The sequence below is a fragment of the Nicotiana sylvestris genome, chromosome 9, assembly GCF_000393655.2.
Source record: "Nicotiana sylvestris chromosome 9, ASM39365v2, whole genome shotgun sequence".
NCBI lineage: Eukaryota > Viridiplantae > Streptophyta > Magnoliopsida > Solanales > Solanaceae > Nicotiana > Nicotiana sylvestris.
Genome location: NC_091065.1, coordinates 68,151,126 through 68,170,389, shown reverse-complemented (window position 1 = coordinate 68,170,389; position 19,264 = coordinate 68,151,126).

The following is a 19,264-nucleotide window of genomic DNA, read 5'->3' as shown; positions in this document are numbered from 1 at the left end:
CGTCATGGGATTAAGGGTACGTTACATTTTGTTTTTGTTTTATGCTTTCGCCCTTTTCGAAAGTAATAGTTTGACCCCGTCTTTACGTTTTCCAGACATACATGGTGGAAGTGGAAAGCATTCGTAGGGCCAACATCCGGGCAAGGGTTTTCTTGAAGATGTTGGAGAAATACTGTCGCTACCTCGATGGTGTCGCGAGATGCACGAGCGACTGAGGACGGATCCCCATAATCGGGCTCTTGGTGAGGAGTTGGAGAAAAGGGACCAGGAATTGATGCGGACCACCCGCATCAAGAGCGAACTCGAGGAGCAACTTCGCATTAAGGATGAGGATCTCGAGTTGGATAAGGGGATCGCAGCGGAGTGTGAGAATTTACAAGGTAGGTTGAGGTCGATTCAGTCGGAGATAGACCAGAACTTGGTCAAGGTCGAGGCGATGAGCGTGGAGTGGATGAGAAAATTGACCGCGATGGAGAGCAAAGTTGCTGGATTGGAGAACATTGTGAGTGCCTGGTCCGAGGCTTTGGCGAGGGCGACGGCCCTGGAGAACACCATCCGCGTACTTCAATCCAAAAAGGAGTCGGAGAGAACGACAGCTACCCTCATGGAGGCGAGGATCGAAGGGCGCATAGGCATGATTGATCAAGAGGCATCGGTTCTGTAAGATCGGGTCGCGGCACTGGAGGCAGAAAATGAGCGATTACAAGCTTAGGTTGAGTCATCTTCCGCCGCTGTTCCCCGCCAAATGCATGAGCTCTAGGTTTATGCTGAAGCGCAGTGGGACATATATAAGAGTTTGTGGGAGGCAGGCACTGTGATTGAGGCTGCTTATGAAGAAGTGCGAGCGAAAGCTTGGGAGGCTCGCCTTAACTGTGGATATGATGTGGCGACGCCCGAAGCTAATAGGGATGCGGGTGATGGTAATGGAGAACCTCTTGGAGACGGTGATGATAGTGGTGACGGTGACGACAGTGATGTTATTTCGAACTTATCAAAATAACAGCCCATCGTCGTTCGAGCGAGGTCGAACACTTCTTATTTTGGCGAAGGCTCTTAGCCTTAAAGGGTATTATTTCGAACTTATCGAAATAACAGCCCGTCGTTGTTTGAGCAAGGTGGAACTCTTCTTTTCATTTGGTGAAGGATCTTAGCCTTAAAGGGTGTTATTTCGAACTTATCAAAATAACAGCCCGTCGTTGTTTGAGCGAGGTTGAACTCTTCTTCTCTTTTGGCGAAGGCACTTAGCCTTAAATGGTGTTATTTAGAACTTATAAAAATAACAGCCCGTTGTAGTTCGAGTGACGTTGAACTCTTCTTCTTTTGGTGAAGGCTCTTAGCCTTAAAGGGTGTTATTTCGAACTTATCGAAATAATAGCCCGTCGTCATTCAAGCGAGGTCGAACTATTCTTCTTTTGGAGAAGGGTCTTAGCCTTAAAGGGTGTTATTTCGAACTTATCGAAATAAAAGTCCGTCGTCGTTCGAGCGAGGTAGAACTCTTCTTTTCATTTGGTGAAGGCTCTTAGCCTTAAAGGGTGTTATTTCGAACTTATCGAAATAACATCCCGTCATCGTTTGAGCAAGGTCGAACTCTTCTTTTCATTTGGTGAAGGATCTTAGCCTTAAAGGGTGTTATTTCGAACTTATCGAAATAACAGCCCGTCGTCGTTTGAGCGAGGTCGAACTCTTCTTCTCTTTTGGCGAAGGCACTTAGCCTTAAATGGTGTTATTTAGAACTTATCAAAATAATAGCCCGTCGTAGTTCGAGTGACATTGAACTCTTCTTCTTTTGGCGAAGGCTCTTAGCCTTAAAGGGTTTTATTTCGAACTTATCGAAGTAATAGCCCGTCGTCGTTCGAGCGAGGTCGAACTATTCTTCTTTTGGCGAAGGCTCTTAGCCTTAAAGGATGTTATTTTGAACTTATCGAAATAAAAGTCCGTCGTCGTTCGAGCGAGGTAGAACTCTTCTTTTCATTTGGCGAAGGCTCTTAGCCTTAAAGGGTGTTATTTCGGACTTATCAAAATAACAGCCCGTCTTCATTCGAGCGAGGTCAAACTCTTTTTTTCATTTGGCGGAGGCTCTTAGCCATAAAGGGTGTTATTTCGAACTTATTGAAATAACAGCCCATCGTTGTTCGAGCGAGGTTGAAATCTTCTTCTTTTGGCGAAGGTTCTTAGCCCTAAAGGGTGTTATTTCGAACTAATCGAAATAACAGCCCGTCGTCGTTCGAGCGAGGTCAAACTCTTCTTTTCATTTGGCAAAGGATTTTAGCCTTAAAGGGTATTATTTCAAACTAGTCGAAATAACAGCCCGTCGTCGTTCGAGCGAGGTCAAATCTTTTTCTCTTATGGCGAAGGCTCTTAGCCTTAAATGGTGTTATTTCGAACGTATAGAAATAACAGCCCATCGTCGTTTGAGCGAAGTCGAACTCTTATTCTCTTTTGGCGAGGCTCTTAGCCTTAAAGGGAGTTATTTTCAACTTATTGAAATAATGGCACCTCGTCGTTCGAGCGAGGTCGAACTCTTCTTCTTTTGGCGAAGGCTCTTAGCCTTAAAGGGTGTTATTTTGAACTTATCGAAATAACAGCCCATCGTCGTTTGAGCGAGGTCGAACTATTCTTTTCATTTGGCGGAGGCTCTTAGCCTTAAAGGGTGTTATTTTGAACTTATCGAAATTATAGCCCATCGTCGTTCAAACAAGGTCGAACTCTTCCTCCCTTTTGGCAAAGGCTCTTAGCCTTAAAGGGTGTTATTTCGAACTTATCGGAATAACAACCTGTCGTCGTTCGAGTAAGGTCGAACTCTTATTCTTTTGACGAACATTCTTAGCCTTAAAGGGTGTTATTTTGAACTTATCGAAATAACAGCTCGTCATCGTTGGAGTGAGGTCGAACTATTCTTTTCATTTGGCGGAGGCTCTTAGCTTTAAAGGGTGTTATTTTGAACTTATCGAAATTATAGCCCGTCGTCGTTCGAGCGAGGTCGAACTCTTCCTCTCTTTTGGCAAAGGCTCTTAGCCTTACAGGGTGTTATTTCGAACTTATCGGAATAACAGCCTGTTATCGTTCGAGTAAGGTCGAACTCTTCTTCTTTTGACGAACATTCTTAGCCTTAAAGGATGTTATTTCGAACATATCGAAAAAACCGCACATCGTCGTTTGAGCGAGGTCGAACTCTTCTTTTCATTTTGTTAAGGATCTTAGCCTTAAAGGGTGTTATGTCAAACTTATCGAAATAACAACCCGTTGTCGTTCGAGCGAGGTCAAACATTTCTTTTCATTTGGCGAAGGCTCTTAGCCTTAAAGGGTGTTATTTCAAACTTATCGAAATAACAACCCGTCGTCATTCAAGCAAGGTCGAACTCTTCTTCTTTTGGCGAAGGCTCTTAACCTTAAAGATTGTTATTTCAAACTTATCGAAATAGCAGCTCATCGTCGTTCGAGCGCGGTAGAACTTTTCTTTTCATTTGGTGGAGGCTCTTAGCCTTAAAGGGTATTATTTCGAACTTATCAAAATAACTGCCCGTCGTCGTTCGAGTGAGGTTAAACTCTTCTTTTCATTTGCCAGAGGCTCTTAGCCTTAAAGGGTGTTATTTCGAACTTATCAAAATAATAGCCGTCGTCGTTCTAGTGAGGTCGAACTCTTCAGCTTTTTTGGCGAAGGCTCTTAGCCTTAAAGGGTGTAATTTCGAACTTATCGAAATAACAGCCTGTCATCGTTTGAGCGAGGTCAAACTCTTCTTCTTTTGGCGAAGGCCCTTAGCCTTAAAGGGAGTTTTTTCGATCTTATCGGAATAACAACCCGTCGGAGTTCGAGCAAGGTTGAACTCTTCTTCTCTTGGTGAAGGTTCTTAGCCTTAGAGGATGTTATTTGGAACTTATTGAAATAACAGCGCGTCATCGTTGAAGCGAGGTCAAACTCTTCTTCTTTTGGCAAAGGCTCTTAGCCTTAAAGGGTGTTATTTCGAAGTTATCAAAATAACAGCCCATCGTCGTTAGAGCGAGGTCGAACTCTTCTTTTCATTTGGCGGAGGATCTTAGCCTTAAATTGTGTTATTTTCAACTTATCAAAATAACAGTCCGTCGTCGTTCGAGCGAGGTCGAACTCTTCTTCTCTTTTGGCAAACGCTCTTAGCCTTAAAGGGTATTTTTTCGAACTTATCGAAAAAATAGCTCGTCGTCGTTCGAGCGAGGTCGAACTCTTCTTCTTTTGGCGAAAGCTCTTAGCCTTAAAGGGTGTTATTTCGAACTTAGCAAAATAACAGGCCGTCATCATTCGAGCGAGGTCTAACTCTTCTTTTCATTTGGCGGAGGCTTTTAGCCTTAAAGGGTGTTATTTCGAACTTAACGAAATAACAACCCATCGTCGTTCGAGCGAGGTTGAACTCTTCTTCTCTTTTGGTGAACACTCTTAGACTTAAATGGTATTATTTCGAACTTTTCGAAAAAACAGCCCGTCGTCATTCGAGCGAGGTCGAACTCTTCTTTTCATTTGGCGAAGGCTCTTAGCCATAAAGGGTGTTATTTCGAACTTATCGAAAAATAGCCCGTCATATTTCGAGCGAGGTCGAACTCTTCTTCTCTTTTGGCGAAGGCTCTTAGCCTTAAAGGGTGTAATTTCGAACTTATTGAAATAACAGCCCGTCGTCGTTCGAGCGAGGTCGAACTCTTCTTCTTTTGGCGAAGGCTCTTAGCCTTAAAGGGAGTCATTTCGAACTTATCGAAATAACAGCCCGTCGTCATTCGAACGAGGTCGAACTCTTCTTCTTTTGGCGAAGGCTCTTAGCTATAAAGGGTGTTATTTCGAACTTATTGAAATAATAGCCCGTCGTCGTTCAAGCGAGGTCGAACTCTTCTTTTCATTTGGCGGAGGCTCTTAGCCTTAAAGGGTGTTATTTCGAACTTATCGAAATAACAGCCCGTTGTCGTTCGAGCAAGGTCAAACTCTTCTTCTTTTTTGGCGAAAGCTCTTAGCCTTAAAGGATATTATTTCGAACTTATCGAAAAAACAGCCCGTCGTCGTTCGAGCGAGGTCGAACTCTTCTTTTCATTTGGCGAAGGCTCTTAGCCATAAAGGGTGTTATTTCGAACTTATCGAAAAATAGGCCGTCGTCATTCGAGCGAGGTCGAACTCTTCCTCTCTTTTGGCAAAGGCTCTTAGCCTTAAAGGGTGTTATTTTGAACTTATCGGAATAACTGCCTGTCGTCGTTCGAGTAAGGTCAAACTCTTCTTCTTTTGCCGAACATTCTTAGCCTTAAAGGATGTTATTTCCAATATTTCGAAAAAATAGCCCATCGTCGTTTGAGCGAGGTCGAACTCTTCTTTTCATTTTGTTACGGCTCGTAGCCTTAAAGGGTGTTATTTCAAACTTATCGAAATAACAACCCGTCGTCGTTCGAGCGAGGTCAAACACTTCTTTTCATCTGGCGAAGCCTCTTAGCCTTAAAGGGTGTTATTTTGAAAGTATCGAAATAACAGTCCGTCGCCATTCAAGCGAGGTCGAACACTTCTTCTTTTGGCGAAGGCTCTTAACTTTAAAGATTGTTATTTCAAACTTATCGAAATAGCAGCTCGTCGTCGTTCGAGCGAGGTAGAACTTTTCTTTTCATTTTATGGAGGCTCTTAGCCTTAAAGGGTGTTATTTCGAACTTATTAAAATAACTGCCCGTCGTCGTTCGAGCGAGGTTGAACTCTTCTTTTCATTTGGTGGAGGCTCTAAGCCTTAAAGGGTGTCATTTTGAACTTATCAAAATAATAACCGTCGTCGTTCTAGTGAGGTCGAACTCTTCAGCTTTTTTGGTGAAGGCTCTTAGCCTTAAAGGGTGTAATTTCGAACTTATCGAAATAACAGCCTGTCATCGTTTGAGCGAGGTCAAACTCTTCTTCTTTTGGCGAAGGCTCTTAGCCTTAAACGGTGTTTTTTCGATCTTATCGGAATAACAGCCGTCGGCGTTCGAGCAAGGTCGAACTCTTCTTCTCTTGGTGAAGGTTCTTAGCCTTAGAGGGTGTTATTTCGAACTTATCAAAATAACAGCCCGTCATCGTTCAAGCGAGGTCGAACTCGTCTTCTTTTGGCGGAGGCTCTTAGCCTTAAAGGGTGTTATTTCGAAGTTATCGAAATAACAGGCCATCGTCGTTCGAGCGAGGTCGAACTCTTCTTTTCATTTGGCGGAGGATCTTAGCCTTAAAGTGTGTTATTTCGAACTTATCAAAATAACAGCCCGTTGTCGTTCGAGCGACGTCAAACTCTTCTTCTCTTTTGTCAAACACTCTTAGCCTTAAAGGGTATTATTTTGAACTTATCGAAAAAATAGCTCGTCGTCGTTCGAGCAAGGTCGAACTCTTCTTCTTTTGGCAAAGGCTCTTAGCCATAAAGGGTGTTATTTCGAACTTAGCAAAATATCAGCCCGTAATCATTCGAACGAGGTCGAACTCTTCTTTTCATTTGGCGGAGGCTTTTAGCCTTAAAGGGTGTTATTTCAAACTTATCGAAATAACAACCCATCGTCGTTGGAGCGAGGTTGAACTCTTCTTCTCTTTTGGTGAACGCTCTTAGACTTAAAGGGCATTATTTCGAACTTTTCGAAAAAACAGCCCGTCGTCGTTCGAGCGAGGTTGAACTCTTCTTTTCATTTGGCGAAGGCTCTTAGCCATTAAGAGTGTTATTACGAACTTATCGAAAAAACAGCTCGTCATCTTTCGAGCGAGGTCGAACTCTTCTTCTCTTTTGGCGAAGGCTCTTAGCCTTAAAGGGTGTTATTTCGAACTTATCGAATTAACAGCCGTCGTCGTTCGGGCGAGGTCAAACTCTTCTTCTCTTTTTGCGAAGGCTCTTAGCCTTAAAGGATGTTATTTCGAACTTATCGAAATAACAGCCCGTCGTCGTTCGAGCGAGGTCGAACTCTTCTTCTCTTTTGGTAAAGGCACTTAGCCTTAAATGGTGTTATTTATAACTTATCAAAATAACAGCCCGTCGTAGTTCGAGCGATGTTGAACTCTTCTTCTTTTGTTGAACATTCTTAGCCTTAAAGGATGTTATTTCGAACATATTGAAAAAACAGCCCATCGTCGTTTGTGCGAGGTCGAACTCTTCTTTTCATTTTGTTAAGGCTCTTAGCCTTAAAGGTGTTATTTGAAACTTATCGAAATAACAACCCATCATCGTTCGAGCGAGGTCAAACACTTCTTTTCATTTGGCGAAGGCTCTTAGCCTTAAAGAGTGTTATTTCGAACTTATCGAAATAACAACCCGTCGTCATTCAAGCAAGCTCAAACTCTTCTTCTTTTGGCGAAGGCTCTTAACCTTAAATATTGTTATTTCGAACTTATCGAAATAGCAGCTCGTTGTCGTTCGAGCGAGGTAGAACTTTTCTTTTCATTTGGAGGAGTCTCTTAGCCTTAAAGGGTGTTATTTCGAACTTATAAAAATAATAGCCGTCGTCGTTCTAGTGAGGTCGAACTCTTCATATTTTTTGGAGAAGGCTCTTAGCCTTAAAGGGTGTAATTTTGAACTTATCGAAATAATAGCCTGTCATCGTTTGAGCGAGGTCAAACTCTTCTTCTTTTGGCGAAGTCTCTTAGCCTTAAAGGGTGTTTTTTCGATCTTATCGGAATAACAGCCCATCGGCGTTCGAGCAAGGTCGAACTCTTCTTCTCTTGGTGAAGGTTCTTAGCTTTAGAGGGTGTTATTTCGAACTTATCGAAATAACAGCACGTCATCGTTCAAGCGAGGTCGAACTCTTCTTATTTTAGCGAAGACTCTTAGCCTTAAAGGGTGTTATTTCGAACTTAGCAAAATAACAGCCCGTCGTTGTTCGAGCAAGGTCGAACTCTTCTTCTCTTTTGGCGAAGGCACTTAGCCTTAAATGGTGTTATTTAGAACTTATCAAAATAACAGCCCGTCGTAGTTCGAGCGACGTTGAACTCTTCTTCTTTTGGCGAAGGCTCTTAGCCTTAAAGGGTGTTATTTCAAACTTATCGAAATAACAACCCGTCGTTGTTCGAGCAAGGTCGAACTATTCTTCTTTTGGGGAAGGCTCTTAGCCTTAAAGGGTGTTATTCCGAACTTATAGAAATAAAAGTCCGTCGTCGTTCGAGCGAGGTAGAACTCTTCTTTTCATTTGGCGAAGGCTCTTAGCCTTAAAGGGTGTTATTTCGGACTTATCGAAATAACAACCCGTTGTCATTGGAGCGAGGTCAAACTCTTCTCTTCATTTGGCGGAGGCTCTTAGCCTTAAAGGGTGTTATTTCGAACTTATCGAAATAACAGCCCATCGTTGTTCGAGCGAGGATGAACTCTTCTTCTTTTGGCGAAGGTTCTTAGCTTTAATGGGTGTTATTTCAAACTAATCGAAATAACAGCCCGTGGTCGTTCGAGCGAGGTCAGACTCTTCTTTTTATTTGGAAGAGGATTTTAGCCTTAAAGGGTATTATTTCTAACTAGTCGAAATAATAGCCCATCGTCGTTCGAGCGAGGTCAAATCTTTTTCTCTTTTGGCGAAGGCTCTTAGCCTTAAATGGTGTTATTTCAGACTTATAGAAATAACAGCCCATCGTCGTTTGAGCGAAGTCGAACTCTTATTCTCTTTTGACGAGGCTCTTAGCCTTAATGGGAGTTATTTCCAACTTATTGAAATAATAGCACGTCGTTGTTCGAGCGAGGTCGAAAACTTCTTCTTTTGGCGAAGGCTATTAGCCTTAAATGGTGTTATTTTGAACTTATCAAAATAACAGCTCATCGTTGTTTGAGCGAGGTCAAACTATTCTTTTCATTTGGCAGAGGTTCTTAGCCTTAAAGGGTGTTATTTTGAACTTATCGAAATTATAGCCCGTTGTCATTCGAGCGAGGTCGAACTCTTCCTCTCTTTTGGCAAAGGCTCTTAGCTTTAAATTGTGTTATTTCGAACTTATCGGAATAACAGCCTGTCGTCGTTCGAGTAAGGTCGAACTCTTCTTCTTTTGACTAACATTCTTAGCCTTAAAGGATGTTATTTCGAACATATCGAAAAAATAGCCCATCGCCGTTTGAGCGAGGTCGAACTCTTCTTTTCATTTTGTTAAGGCTCTTAGCCTTAAAGGGTGTTATTTCAAACTTATCGAAATAACAACCCGTCATCGTTCGAGCGAGGTCAAACACTTCTTTTCATTTGGCGAAGGCTCTTAGCCTTAAAGAGTGTTATTTCGAACTTATCGAAATAACAACCCGTCGTCATTCAAGCAAGCTCAAACTCTTCTTCTTTTGGCGAAGGCTCTTAACCTTAAATATTGTTATTTCGAACTTATCGAAATAGCAGCTCGTCGTCGTTCTAGTGAGGTCGAACTCTTCATATTTTTTGGCGAAGGCTCTTAGCCTTAAAGGGTGTAATTTTGAACTTATCGAAATAACAGCCTGTCATCGTTTGAGCGAGGTCGAACTCTTCAGATTTTTTGGCGAAGGCTCTTAGCCTTAAAGGGTGTAATTTCGAACTTATCGAAATAACACCCTGTCATCGTTTGAGCGAGGTCAATCTCTTCTTCTTTTGGTGAAGGCTCTTAGCCTTAAAGGGTGTTTTATCGATCTTATCGGAATAACAGCCCATCGGCGTTCGAGCAAGGTCGAACTCTTCTTCTTTTGGTGAAGGTTCTTAGCTTTAGAGGGTGTTATTTCGAACTTATCGAAATAACAGCCCGCCATCGTTCAAGCGAGGTCAAACTCTTCTTCTTTTGGCGAAGGCTCTTAGCCTTAAAGGGTGTTATTTCGAACTTATCAAAATAACAACCCGTCGTTGTTCAAGCGAGGTCGAACTCTTCTTCTCTTTTGGCGAAGGCACTTAGCCTTAAATGGTGTTATTTAGAACTTATCAAAATAACAGCCCATCGTAGTTCGAGCGACGTTGAACTTTTCTTCTTTTGGCGAAGGCTCTTAGCCTTAAAGGGTGTTATTTTGAACTTATCGAAATAACAGCCCGTCGTTGTTCAAGCGAGGTTGAACTATTCTTCTTTTGGCGAAGGCTCTTAGCCTTAAAGGGTGTTATTTCGAACTTATCGAAATAAAAGTCCGTCGTCGTTCGAGCGAGGTAGAACTCTTCTTTTCATTTGGCGAAGGCTCTTAGCCTTAAAGGGTGTTATTTCGGACTTATCGAAATAACAGCCCGTTGTCATTCGAGCGAAGTCAAACTCTTCTTTTCATTTGGCGGAGGCTCTTAGCCTTAAAGGGTGTTATTTCGAACTTATCGAAATAACATCCCATCGTTGTTCGAGCGAAGTTGAACTCTTCTTCTTTTGGCGAAGGTTCTTAGCCTTAAAGGGTGTTATTTCGAACTAATCGAAATAACAGCCCATCATCGTTCGAGCGAGGTCAGACTCTTCTTTTCATTTGGAATAGGATTTTAGCCTTAAAGGGTATAATTTCGAACTAGTCGAAATGACATCCCATCGTCGTTCTAGCGAGGTCAAATCTTTTTCTCTTTTGGCGAAGGCTCTTAGCCTTAAAGTGTGTTATTTCGGACTTATAGAAATAACAGCCCATCGTCGTTTGAGCGAAGTCGAACTCTTATTCTATTTTGGCGAGGGTCTTAGCCTTAAAGGGAGTTATTTCCAACTTATTGAAATAATAGCACGACGTTGTTCGAGCGAGGTCGAAAACTTCTTCTTTTTGAGAAGGCTCTTAGCCTTAAAGGGTGTTATTTTGAACTTACCGAAATAATAGCCCATCGTCGTTTGAGCGAGGTCGAACTATTCTTTTCATTTGGCAGTGGCTCTTAGCCTTAAAGGGTGTTATTTTGAACTTATCGAAATTATAGCCCGTTGTCATTCGAGCGAGGTCGAACTCTTCCTCTCTTTTGGCAAAGGCTCTTAGCCTTAAAGGGTGTTATTTCGAACTTATCGGCATAACAACCTGTTGTCGTTCGAGTAAGGTCAAACTCTTCTTCTTTTGATGAACCTTCTTAGCCTTAAAGGATATTATTTCGAACATATCGAAAAACAGCCCATCGTCGTTTGAGCGAGGTCAAACTCTTCTTTTCATTTTGTTAAGGCTCTTAGCCTTAAAGGGTATTATTTCAAACTCATCGAAATAACAACCCGTCATTGTTCGAGCGAGGTCAAACACTTATTTTCATTTGGCGAAGGCTCTTAGCCTTAAAGGGTGTTATTTCGAACTTATCGAAATAACAACCCGTCGTCATTCAAGCGAGCTCAAACTCTTCTTCTTTTGGCGAAGGCTCTTAACCTTAAATATTGTTATTTCAAACTTATCTAAATAGCAGCTCGTTGTCGTTCGAGCGAGGTAGAACTTTTCTTTTTATTTGGAGGAGGCTCTTAGCCTTAAAGGGTGTTATTTGGAACTTATAAAAATAATAGCCGTCGTCGTTCTAGTGAGGTCGAACTCTTCATATTTTTTGGCGAAGGCTCTTAGCCTTAAAGGGTGTAATTTTGAAATTATCGAAATAACAGCCTGTCATCGTTTGAGCGAGGTCGAACTCTTCAGATTTTTTGGCGAAGGCTCTTAGCCTTAAAGGGTGTAATTTCGAACTTATCGAAATAACAGTCTGTCATCGTTCGAACGAGGTCAAACTCTTCTTCTTTTGGCGAAGGATCTTAGCCTTAAAGGGTGTAATTTCGAACTTATCGAAATAACAGTATGTTATCGTTCGAACGAGGTCGAACTCTTCTTCTTTTGGCGAAGGCTCTTAGCCTTAAAGGGTGTTATTTCAAACTTATCGAAATAACAGCCCATCTTCGTTAGAGCGAGGTCGAACTCTTCTTCTTTTGGTAAAGGCTATTTTCCTTAAAAGGGTGTCATTTGGAACTTATCGAAAAATAGCCCGCCGTCGTTCGAGCAATGTCGAACTTTTCATCTTTTGGTGAAGGCTCTTAAACTTAAAGGGTGTTATTTCGAACTTATCAAAATAACAGCCCGTCATCATTCGAGCGAGGTCGAACTCTTCGTCTTTTGGCGAAGGCTCTTAGCCTCAAAGGACGTCACTTCGAACTTATCGAAATAACAGCCCGTCGTTGTTCAAGCGAGGTTGAACTATTCTTCTTTTGGCGAAGGCTCTTAGCCTTAAAGGGTGTTATTTCGAACTTATCGAAATAAAAGTCCGTCGTCGTTCGAGCGAGGTAGAACTCTTCTTTTCATTTGGCGAAGGCTCTTAGCCTTAAAGGGTGTTATTTCAGACTTATCGAAATAACAGCCCGTTGTCATTCGAGCGAAGTCAAACTCTTCTTTTCATTTGGCGGAGGCTCTTAGCCTTAAAGGGTGTTATTTCGAACTTATCGAAATAACATCCCATCGTTGTTCGAGCGAAGTTGAACTCTTCTTCTTTTGGCGAAGGTTCTTAGCCTTAAAGGGTGTTATTTCGAACTAATCGAAATAACAGCCCATCGTCGTTCGAGCGAGGTCAGACTCTTCTTTTCATTTGGAAGAGGATTTTAGCCTTAAAGGGTATAATTTCGAACTAGTCGAAATAACATCCCATCGTCGTTCTAGCGAGGTCAAATCTTTTTCTCTTTTGGCGAAGGCTCTTAGCCTTAAAGTGTGTTATTTCGGACTTATAGAAATAACAGCCCATCGTCGTTTGAGCGAAGTCGAACTCTTATTCTATTTTGGCGAGGGTCTTAGCCTTAAAGGGAGTTATTTCCAACTTATTGAAATAATAGCACGACGTTGTTCGAGCGAGGTCGAAAACTTCTTCTTTTGGCGAAGGCTCTTAGCCTTAAAGGGTGTTATTTTGAACTTATCGAAATAATAGCCCATCGTCGTTTGAGCAAGGTCGAACTATTCTTTTCATTTGGCAGTGGCTCTTAGCCTTAAAGGGTGTTATTTTGAACTTATCGAAATTATAGCCCGTTGTCATTCGAGCGAGGTCGAACTCTTCCTCTCTTTTGGCAAAGGCTCTTAGCCTTAAAGGGTGTTATTTCGAACTTATCGGCATAACAACCTGTTGTCGTTCGAGTAAGGTCAAACTCTTCTTCTTTTGATGAACCTTCTTAGCCTTAAAAGATATTATTTCGAACATATCGAAAAACAGCCCATCGTCGTTTGAGCGAGGTCAAACTCTTCTTTTCATTTTGTTAAGGCTCTTAGCCTTAAAGGGTATTATTTCAAACTCATCGAAATAACAACCCTTCATTGTTCGAGCGAGGTCAAACACTTATTTTCATTTGGCGAAGGCTCTTAGCCTTAAAGGGTGTTATTTCGAACTTATCGAAATAACAACCCGTCGTCATTCAAGCGAGCTCAAACTCTTCTTCTTTTGGCGAAGGCTCTTAACCTTAAATATTGTTATTTCGAACTTATCGAAATAGCAGATCGTTGTCGTTCGAGCGAGGTAGAACTTTTCTTTTCATGTGGTGGAGGCTCTTAGCCTTAAAGGTTGTTCTTTCGAAATTATCAAAATAACTGTCCGTCGTCGTTCGAGCGAGGTTGAACTCTTCTTTTCATTTGGCGGAGGCTCTTAGCCTTAAAGGGTGTTATTTCAAACTTATCAAAATAATAGCTGTCGTCGTTCTAGTGAGGTCGAACTCTTCAGATTTTATGGCGAAGGCTCTTAGCCTTAAATGGTGTAATTTCGAACTTATCGAAATAACACCCTGTCATCGTTTGAGCGAGGTCAATCTCTTCTTCTTTTGGCGAAGGCTCTTAGCCTTAAAGGGTGTTTTTCGATCTTATCGGAATAACAGCCCATCAGCGTTCGAGCAAGGTCGAACTCTTCTTCTCTTGGTGAAGGTTCTTAGCTTTAGAGGGTGTTATTTCGAACTTATCGAAATAACAGCCCGTCATCGTTCAAGCGAGGTCGAACTCTTCTTCTTTTGGCGAAGGCTCTTACCCTTAAAGGGTGTTATTTCGAACTTATCGAAATAACAACCCGTCGTTGTTCGAGCGAGGTCGAACTCTTCTTCTCTTTTGGCGAAGGCACTTAGCCTTAAATGGTGATATTTAGAACTTATCAAAATAACAGCCCGCATAGTTCGAGCGATGTTGAACTCTTCTTCTTTTGGCGAAGGCTCTTAGCCTTAAAGGGTGTTATTTCGAACTTATCGAAATAATAGCCCATCGTTGTTCGAGCGAGGTCGAACTATTCTTATTTTGGCGAAGGCTCTTAGCCTTAAAGGGTGTTATTTCGAACTTATCAAAATAAAATTCCGTCGTCGTTCGAGCGAGGTAGAACTCTTCTTTTCATTTGGCGAAGGCTCTTAGCCTTAAAGGGTGTTATTTCGGACTTATCGAAATAGCAGCCCGTTGTCATTCGAGCGAGGTCAAACTCTTCTTTTCATTTGGCGGAGGCTCTTAGCCTTAAATGGTGTTATTTAGAACTTATCAAAATAACAGCCCATCGTAGTTCGAGCGACGTTGAACTCTTCTTCTTTTGGCGAAGGCTCTTAGCCTTAAAGGGTGTTATTTCGAACTTATCAAAATAACAGCCCTTCGTTGTTCGAGCGAGGTCGAACTATTCTTCTTTTGGCGAAGGCTCTTAGCCTTAAAGGGTGTTATTTCGAACTTATCGAAATAAAAGTCAATCGTCGTTCGAGCGAGGTCAAATCTTTTTCTCTTTTGGCGAAGGCTCTTAGCCTTAAAGGGTGTTATTTCTTACTTATAGAAATAACAGCCCATCGTCGTTTGAGAGAAGTCGAACTCTTATTCTCATTTGGCGAGGCTCTTAGCCTTAAAGGGAGTTATTTCCAACTTATCGAAAAAATAGCTCGTCGTCGTTCGAGCGAGGTCGAACTCTTCTTCTTTTGGCAAAGGCTCTTAGCCTTAAAGGGTGTTATTTCGAACTTAGCAAAATAATAGCTCGTCATCATTCGAGCGAGGTCGAACTCTTCTTTTCATTTGGCGGAGGCTTTTAGCCTTAAAGGGTGTTATTTCGAACTTATCGAACTAACAACCCATCGTCGTTCGAGCGAGGTTGAACTCTTCTTCTCTTTTGGCGAACGCTCTTAGACTTAAAGGGTATTATTTCAAACTTTTTGAAAAAACAGCCCGTCGTTGTTCGAGCGAGGTCAAACTCTTCTTTTCATTTGGCGAAGGCTCTTATCCATAAAGGGTGTTATTTTGAACTAATCGATAAAACAGCCCGTCATCTTTCGAGCGAGGTCAAACTCTACTTCTTCTTTGGCGAAGGCTCATAACCTTAAAGGGTGTTATTTCAAACTTATCGAAATAACAGCCCGTCATCGTTCGAGCGAGGTCGAATGGTTCTTTTCATTTGGCGGACGCTCTTAGCCTTAAAGGGTGTTATTTCGAACTTATCGAAATAACAGCCTATCGTCGTTCGAGCGAGGTTGAACTCTTCTTCTCATTTGGCGAAGGCACTTAGCCTTAAAGGGTGTTATTTCGAACTTATCAAAATAACAGTCCGTCGTCGTTCGAGCTAGGTTGAACTCTTCTTTTCATTTGGCGGACGCTCTTAGCCTTAAAGGGTGTTATTTCGAACTTATCGAAATAACAGCCTATCGTCATTCGAGCGAGGTTGAACTCTTCTTCTCTTTTGGCGAACGCTCTTAGCCTTAAAGGGTATTATTTCGAACTTTTCGAAAAAATTGCCCGTCGTCGTTCGAGCGAGGTCGAACTCTTCTTTCATTTGGCGAAGGCTCTTAGCCTTAAAGGGTGTTATTTCGAACTTATTGAAATAACATCCCGTCATCGTTCGAGCGAGGTTGAACTCTTCTTCTCTTTTGGCGAACGCTCTTAGCCTTAAAGGGTATTATTTCGAACTTTTCGAAAAATTGCCCGTCGTCGTTCGAGCGAGGTCGAACTCTTCTTTCATTTGGCGAAGGCTCTTAGCCTTAAAGGGTGTTATTTCTAACTTATTGAAATAACATCCCGTCATCGTTCGAGCGAGGTCGAACGCTTCTTCTCTTTTGGCGAAGGGTCTTAGCCTTAAAGGGTGTTATTTCAAACTTATCGAAATAACAGCCCGTCGTCGTTCGAGCAAGGACGAACACTTCTTTTCATTTGGCGGAGGCTCTTAGCCTTAAAGGGTGTTATTTCGAAATTATCGAAATAACAGCCTGTCGTTGTTTGAGCGAGGTCGAACTTTTATTTTCATTTGGCGGAGGGTCTTAGCCTTAAACGGTGTTATTTCGAACTTATCGAAATAACAGCCCGTCATCGTTCAAGCGAGGTTGAACTCTTCTACTTTTGGCGAAGGCTCTTAGCCTTAAAGGGTGTTATTTCGAACTTATTGAAATAACAACCATCGTCGTTCGAGCGAGGTCGAACTCTTCTTTTCATTTGGCGAAGGCTCTTAGCCTTAAAGGGTGTTATTTCGAACTTATCAAAATAACAGCCCGTCATCGTTCGAGCTAGGTTGAACTCTTCTTTTCATTTGGCGGACGCTCTTAGCCTTAAAGGGTGTTATTTCGAACTTATCAAAATAACAGCCTATCGTCGTTCGAGCGAGGTTGAACTCTTATTCTCTTTTGGCGAACGCTCTTAGCCTTAAAGGGTATTATTTCGAACTTTCAGAAAAAATAGCCCGTCGTCGTTCGAGCGAGGTCGAACTCTTCTTTTCATTTGGCGAAGGCTCTTAGCCTTAAAGGGTGTTATTTCGAACTTATTGAAATAACAGCCCGTCATCGTTCGAGCGAGGTCGAACGCTTCTTCTCTTTTGGCGAAGGCTCTTAGCCTTAAAGGGTGTTATTTCAAACTTATCGAAATAACATCCCGTCGTCGTTCGAGCGAGGTAGAACACTGCTTTTCATTTGGCGGAGGCTCTTAGACTTAAAGGGTGTTATTTTGAAATTATCGAAATAACAGCCCGTCGTCGTTCGAGCGAGGTCGAACTCTTATTTTCATTTGGCGGAGGATCTTAGGCTTAAAGGGTGTTATGTTGAACTTATCGAAATAACAGTCCATCGTCGTTTGAGCGAGTTCTAACTCTTTTTCTCTTTCAGCGAAGGTTCTTAGCCTTAAAGGGTGTTATTTCGAACTTATCGGAATAACAGCCCGTCGTCGTTCGAGCGAGGTCGAACTCTTCTTCTCTTTTGGCGAAAGCTCTTAGCCTTAAAGGTTATTATTTCAAACTTATCAAAAAAATAGCCCGTCGTCGTTCGAGCAAGGTCGAATTCTAATTTTCATTTGGCGAAGGCTCTTAGCCATAAAAGGTGTTATTTCGAAGTTATCAAAATAACATCCCGTCATCGTTGGAGCAAGGTCGAACTCTTCTTTTCATTTGGCGGAGGAGCTTAGCCTTAAAGGGTATTATTTCGAATTAATCGAAATAATAGCCCATCGTCGTTCGAGCGAGGTCAAACTCTTCTTCTCTTTTGGCGAAGGCTCTTACCCTTAAAGGGTGTTATTTCGAACTTATTGAAATAACAGCCCGTTGTCGTTCGAGAGAGGTGGAACTCTTATTATCTTTTGGCGAGGCTCTTAGCCTTAAAGGGAGTTATTTCCAATTTTTCGAAATAATAGCCCGTCGTCGTTCGAGCGAGGTCGAACTCTTCTTCATTTGGCGAAGGCTATTAGCCTTAAAAGGTGTCATTTAGAACTTATTGAAATAACAACCCATCGTTGTTCGAGCGAGGTCTTACTCTTCTTCTTTTGGTGAAGGCTCTTAATTTTAAAGGGTGGTATTTCGAACTTATCGAAATAACAGCTCGTCGTCGTTCGAGCAAGGTCAAACTCTTCTTCTCTTTTGGCGAATGCTCTGAGCCTTAAAGGGTGTTATTTCAAACTTATCGAAATAATAGCCCGTCGTCGTTCGAGCGAGGTCGAACACTTCTTTTCATTTGGTGGAGGCTCTTAGCCTTAAATGGTGTTATTTTGAAATTATCAAAATAACAGCCCGTCGTCGTTCGAGCGAGGTCGAACTCTTATTTTCATTTGGCGGAGGATCTTAGCCTTAAAGGGTGTTATTTCGAACTTATCGAAATAACAGTCCATCGTCGTTTGAGCGAGTTCGAACTCTTCTTCTCTTTTGGCGAATGCTCTGAGCCTTAAAGGGTGTTATTTCAAACTTATCGAAATAATAGCCCATCGACGTTCGAGCGAGGTCGAACACTTCTTTTCATTTGGCGGAGGCTATTAACCTTAAATGGTGTTATTTTGAAATTATCGAAATAACAACCCGTCGTCGTTCGAGCGAGGTCGAACTCTTATTTACATTTGGCGGAGGATCTTAGCCTTAAAGGGTGTTATTTTGAACTTATCGAAATAACAGTATGTCGTCGTTTGAGCGAGTTCAAACTCTTCTTCTCTTTCGGCGAAGGCTCTTATCCTTAAAGGGTGTTATTTCGAACTTATCGAAATAACAGCCCGTTGTCGTTCGAGCGAGGTCGAACTCTTCTTCTCTTTTGCCAAAGGCTCTTAGCCTTAAAGGGTGTAATTTCGAACTTATCGAAATAATAGCCCGACGTCATTCGAGCGAGGTCGAACTCTTCTTTTTATTTGGCGGAGGCTCTTAGGCTTAAAGGGTGTTATTTTGAACTTATTGAAATAACAGCACGTCGTCGTTCGAGCGAGGTCAAACTCTTCTATTCATTTGGCAGACGCTCTTAGCCTTAAAGGGTGTTGTTTTGAACTTATCGGAATAACAACCTGTCGTCGTTCGAGCGAATTCGAACTCTTCTTCTTTTGGCGAAGGCTCCTAGCCTTAAAGGGTGTTATTTTGAACTAATTGAAAGAACAACTCGTCATCGTTCAAGCTAGGTCAAACTCTTCTTCTCTTTTGGCGAAGGCTCTTAGCCATAAAGGGTGTTATTTCAAACTTATCGGAATAACAGCCTATCGTTATTCGAGCAAGGTCGAACTCTTCTTCTCTTTTGGCAAATGCTCTAAGCCTTAGAGGGTGTTATTTCAAACTTATCGAAATAACAGCCCGTCGCGTTCGAGCGAGGTCGAACACTTCTTTTCATTTGGCGGAAGCTCTTATCCTTAAATGGTGTTATTTTGAAATTATCGAAATAACAACCCGTCGTCGTTCGAGCAAGGTCAAACTCTTATTTTCATTTGGCGGAGGATCTTAGCCTTAAAGGGTGTTATTTCGAACTTATCGAAATAACAGTCCATCGTTGTTTGAGCGAGTTCGAACTCTTCTTCTCTTTTGGCGAATGCTCTGAGCCTTAAAGGGTGTTATTTCAAACTTATCGAAATAATAGCCCGTCGACGTTCGAGCGAGGTCGAACACTTCTTTTCATTTGGCGGAGGCTATTAACCTTAAATGGTGTTATTTTGAAATTATCGAAATAACAACCCGTCGTCGTTCGAGCGAGGTCGAACTCTTATTTACATTTGACGGAGGATCTTAGCCTTAAAGGGTGTTATTTCGAACTTATCGAAAT